Genomic DNA, 6,000 nt, shown 5'->3' with positions numbered 1-6,000 from the left:
CAGGGAGGGAGACGGGGGCCAGAGGACAGGTGGATCATCGGCCTGCAGAGGGCGCTCCGGAGCTGGAACTGAGCTAATTCCCAGGAGTCACCAGCAGGAGGCGCCGCAGGGGTGAGTCCGCTCAGCTACATTCCCACAGGGTTTGGTGTATGCAAATTCAGGGTCTGGATTCAACCCGTTGTAGAGCTAGGTTCAGACCTGGAATTGAGATTCTGCTTCAGGCCCATCCCTATTAGAAATGTGCTAACAGTTTCCTGGGCCAAGTGCAGGTGCTGCCAGATGCAAGGTGGATGCATAACTGGCTGGATAACCGTACTCAGAGAGTAGTTGTTAATGGCTCCCAATCCTGCCGGAAAGGTATAACAAGTTGGGTTCCGCAGGGGTCTGTTTTGGGACCGGTCCTGTTCAATATCTTCATCAACGATTTAGATGTTGGCATAGAAAGTACGCTTATTAAGTTTGCGGACGATACCAAACTGGGAGGGATTGCAACTGCTTTGGAGGACAGGGTCAAAATTCAAAATGATCTGGACAAATTGGAGAAATGGTCTGAGGTAAACAGGATGAAGTTCAATAAAGATAAATGCAAAGTGCTCCACTTAGGAAGGAACAATCAGTTTCACACATACAGAATGGGAAGAGACTGTCTAGGAAGGAGTATGGCAGAAAGAGATCTAGGGGTCATAGTAGACCACAAGCTTAATATGAGTCAACAGTGTGATACTGTTGCAAAAAAAGCAAACATGATTCTGGGATGCATTAACAGGTGTGTTGTAAACAAGACACGAGAAGTCATTCTTCCGCTTTACTCTGCGCTGGTCAGGCCTCAGCTGGAGTATTGTGTCCAGTTCTGGGCACCGCATTTCAAGAAAGATGTGGAGAAATTGGAGAGGGTCCAGAGAAGAGCAACAAGAATGATTAAAGGTCTTGAGAACATGACCTATGAAGGAAGGCTGAAGGAATTGGGTTTGTTTAGTTTGGAAAAGAGAAGACTGAGAGGGGACATGATAGTAGTTTTCAGGTATTTAAAAGGGTGTCATCAGGAGGAGGGAGAAAACTTGTTCACCTTAGCCTCCAATGATAGAACAAGAAGCAACGGGCTTAAACTGCAGCAAGGGAGATTTAGGTTGGACATTAGGAAAAAGTTCCTAACTGTCAGGGTAGTTAAACACTGGAATAGATTGCCTAGGGAAGTTGTGGAATCTCCATCTCTGGAGACATTTAAGAGTAGGTTAGATAAATGTCTATTAGGGATGGTCTAGACAATATTTGGTCCTGCCATGAGGGCAGGGGACTGGACTTGATGACCTCTCGAGGTCCCTTCCAGTCCTGGAGTCTATGAGATGGTTCCAAGAGGCTGGTCAGTTTGCCCACGTCGGCTCAGCAGCTGAGATTCTAATAGCTTTTCCAGTGAAGTCAACAGTTGGTATCGACTATTAACTTTGATAGCAGTGAAGCAGCTAGAAAAGGCATCGAAGCTTCTGCTAGGGCAGACGCACAGGTCTTCTGGGTTGCTCTGTGCTTTATCGGATTAGTGACAAGTAATGGCAAGGATCCTGAAGGCAGCTAGAGTTCTGGCTTCTAAGTTTGCCTTGGAGCAGTTGAAGGTCCTATACTAGGGGTTCTCAAAGTGTGGGTCGGGACCCACTTTGGGGTCCCAACCCTATTTTAAAGGGGTCGCCAAGGCTGGCACTGGATTTGTTGGGGCCCAAGGGCTTCAGCCCTGGGCAAAGGGGCTAAGGTTACATGCCCCCCTTCCCAGGGCAGAAGCCTTTGGGCTTCAGCTTTGGCTCCCTCTGCCCAGGGCAGCAGGGCTCGGGCGGGCTTGGGCTTTGGTCCCCCTCCTGGGGTCATGTAGTAATTTTTGTTGTCAGAAAAGGGTTATGGTACAATGAAATCTGAGAACCGCTGTCCTGTACTGTGTAAGGAAGAGCGAGTGGTTGGATCATGGGACTGGCAAATCTAAACTAGAGCTGGTTGGGTTTTTTATTAGACCATTTTTCATTGAAAAAAATGCCAGTTTGTTGAAACTAAATCTCTTTGTGGGAAAGGGTCAGTTTAGAGGATTTTCTCGACTTGAAAAAAAGTTGAAGAAAAAGTTGTCGAAACATTTAGTTGTGGCATCTCTTGAAATGAAAATTTTCTGGTTTGAAATGACTTTTTTTTTTTTAAGAAATTTAAGCAGATTAGAGTGTAAAAAAAATAAAAAATGGTTGAAGTCAAAATAAAACATTTGGATTGACCCAAACTGAAATTTGTTTTGAATTTTTGTTTTGTGAAAATTTGAGATTTTTGACTTTTATTTTTTGTCCTCATTCAGGACAGGAAAAAATGATCTCTCAAAAGATTTGCGGGATGGGGAAACTGGTTCCTGCCCTGCTCTAATCTGGACTTGTGGGTTCTTATTCCCCAGCTGTGCTACTGACAGCCACATATCACTAGTGGCCTCCTTTTCACACTTTTCCTGCAGCTGGGCTGTGAGGTCATACCAGTGACGGTGGTTCTCAGCGTTTAGCAGTGCTCGGATTGTGTCATCATGCTCCTACGTTTGGTTGTGCTCCGGGGGAGGGAGACGTGACACAGAGTCCCTAGCGCACCTGCAGATGTAGAACTGCAGAAATTCTAGGGCTACAGTTAGAAACACTGTTCAGGTTGTATTTTATGACTCTCCAGGAAGAGTCTGCAGCTAGTTCTGGCGACCTCATTAGTGAATGTAGAACAGTCTCGCCTGATCCTCTCCCCAGGGCATGGGCTAGATGAGTTAAGAAAACAAACTTCACTGACTCAAATGTATTTACTTTTTCTGTTTCAGTTGTAGACCTATTTGATTACTGATTTGGGGATAGCAGCCATTACTGAATTTGTTTAGGAAAAAGCTATTTATTTCCCTTACTCTGCGTACTTTTCTTACTATAATTAAAGAACACTAACACACAGGGTTTCTAATGGCAAAGTGCTTCCCCTGGCCTGGAAACTGGCTTGCCACATGTTGTAGCTCAGTAAACTGAGAGGTTGTTCTTCTAGGGATACACTAAGGTCCCTTTGTACTGCCATGGTGTGTAAAGGGGTCTTTGTGTATATGAGAATCAGGTCCCTTGTGAGTTCTGTCCATTGTTTTGTTCTGTCCCCCTACAAGCCTCCTGTGCATCCTAAGAAAACATCTCCTCTCTCAGGGTGTCTTCCCCATCTTCCAAACTAGCCTACCAGCTATTGCTTCATTTTAGGAGGATGCAGAAGTTCACACAGCTGCAGCAGGTCAGCTGAGTGCATTCAGGTGCATCTCATTAACTGACCCAGTGGTGTAGTCTGAGCAGATATTCCCATTATCAGCATCTGAACGAGGACTGGAGACTAGGGTAGGTCAATGCTTGTGACACCATCTACTTGGCATACTCTTCCCAGTGGATTAACTGATGTTTGCTCAAGCCAAAAAAGAAGGTGGATCATAGATGTCAAGGGATTTTAATTGGGAGTAAGAGTCTCTCTCCAATGGGTGACCCCGTAACTGGCTGGCAGCATCTTTTGGGTGTGCTACTTAGAGATGGCTGTTGGCGGGAAGTCGGTGCATGAGGGTGCATTCAGTCAGCAGGTGAGGGAATGCTGTAATGTTAAACTTAGATCTCCAGGTGGCAGTGTCTATGAGCTGTGCTCGAGCGCTGGTGATGCTTCACCAGCTACATTCGAGTTGAGGAAGAAGAATTCGGAACTGACCTTTGGAAGCAACATAAATAGACCATTATGTTTAAAAGGAGAAGAGACAGGCAATAGAGATGGTTTAGAGAGACATTTGTTAAACTAGGGAGAGACTCTCTTCAGGATTTGCATATAAATGATTGCATAATAGTTGCTGCAGGAAAATGTCTTAAAAGTCCACTGGCTCTGAGCAGAACAAGACCAGGTGTGGTTGGGAAAACAAGTCAGGGCTTGGCTACACTCACACTTTACAGCGCTGCAACTGGGGTGTGAAAAAACACCCCTGAGCGCTGCAAGATACAGCGCTGTAAAGCGTCAGTGTAATCAGGGCAGCAGCGCTGGGAGCGCGGCACGTTACACCCGTAAGGGATGTGGTTTACATGCAGTGCTGGGAGAGCTCTCTCCCAGCGCTGCCGCTCTGACTACACTCACACTTCAAAGCGCTGCCACGCCAGCGCTTTGAAATTCCAAATGTAGCCATACCCTGATCAGTAGCTGTTGGAATAATTGTAGCTTCTCAGAGGTGAGAAGTGTGATTTCCATGCCAATGCCCTTGATATATAGAGAGACCTGGGGTTTCATGTAGCAACGTCTTTCAGAGGGGTGATTTGGAGGTTCTGCTCATATTAACTGGAGTGATGTGGGGTGAATCCTTCAGGGTTAGGGACTGAAATGTGTTACAGCTTCTTCGAGAAATAAATTTGCAGCTTAGCCTGTTCGGCTGGAGAGGTTTTGGTTTCCACCCCGGTCACATCCCCATTCTCCTGCTTTTTCTTGTCTGGCTAGTTTGCCTTTAATAAGGTCTTGCCACAAAGACCCCCCATAAAGCCAGTATATTTAATAACCCTTCTCCTGGCATAAGGAATTATGCCAGTGTAGATCCCTAACCTCTGTCCTGAGACGCTGCTTTTGGGTACAAATACTGCCTGCAATTATTTACTCTTTTCACATATGTGCTAACATAGCTAATCAACTCACTGTCAAAGCTGACATTAAAAAGCGATGCAAAGCCCTCTTCCTGTGGATCAGTAGTAAGTGGCCAGCCAAAACCTCCCTGAGTACCTTGCTGAAGGATGATTTTAATGGCCCTAAAACTAGGATTTTGTTAATAAGAATGTGAGCTAACGTGCTGAGTTTCAGGCTACTGCAGTCTGACAGTAAATCCTGAAAACTTGGGTTTGTAGTGAAGATTCAAACTCCACCTCAATCATTCCAGCAACAAGTACCCCTGTAACACCATAGATAGTGCATTATGCACATCTCGTATCCTAGAATACCTTATGCTCAATCAAACCTGAAGCACGTCAGTCTATTGTATTCAGAGTCAATGTATTAGAATGTAATTTCACCAGCTCATGAACCAAGTAAAATGTTACATCAGCTAGGCTATTAAAGGCAGATTTTTGCATGTATTAATTTCATTTCTGCTTCTGAGAGGTCCAGAGCAGCCTGGGCTCAACACAGAGTGTGTAAAATCTATGCTGGTTATCTTGCATCATAAAATGAATCCATGGGAAGATTTGCAGTGTGCATCAATACAAGTTATGCCTGGTGAAGTCAAGTTTTCCAGACAGGAGGTTTTTCGAGGGTTGAGAGAATGTCTTGGAGGGTCCTCCATTATCCCTGTTTGCCCCCTGAGAATTGGCATTTGGCATCTTCTCTTCATGTTTTGCCCTCCTTTGTTTTTGCAGCCCTGAATGGGATCCTGGATATGTTTCTAAAATAGGGAAGGCATAGGTCAGCTCTGAAGGATCACAGCTGTCTTCCACCTGTCCCCAAAATGGTACGGAGCTTTGTGATTTCTCCTAGTCCTTCTGGGGAGGGAAGAAATGCTGATCTATATCGTTTGGGTTTCCAGTCGTGAAGCCAAGTGATCAGTCATGCTACTAGTTTAATTGCAAAGAGATGGCAGAGAGAGACAACCAGGGAGCACCTGCTACATCTGAGGATCAGAGAGAATATCCGTGACCAGGCAGAATCTCTCTCATCTGCTTTCAAATTTCAGTTCCTTTTTCCTCTTTGTTTTGTTTAAGTGGAGAAGGGATTTGCATAGATTCCACACTAGAACACCAGTGCCTGCTAGGCCATTCTCACTATTGATAATCCTCTGGGTCAGAACAGCCTCCTTTACACCTTTCTTCTTCCCACTTATGCTTAGTTGTCCTGGTGTGTGGGTTACACTGAAGACAGGAATTTGGGCTGACATCTCTACCATTGGAGAACTTACACCCTTCACTTAGATTGCCTCTCCACTGGCCTTTTGTAAAAGTTCCACGGCCCCATTGGTTTGGCATGGACAAGTTTAGT

This window comes from Gopherus evgoodei, chromosome 22 (assembly GCF_007399415.2).
Source record: "Gopherus evgoodei ecotype Sinaloan lineage chromosome 22, rGopEvg1_v1.p, whole genome shotgun sequence".
Lineage (NCBI taxonomy): Eukaryota > Metazoa > Chordata > Testudines > Testudinidae > Gopherus > Gopherus evgoodei.
Note: the sequence above shows the minus strand (reverse complement) of the source record.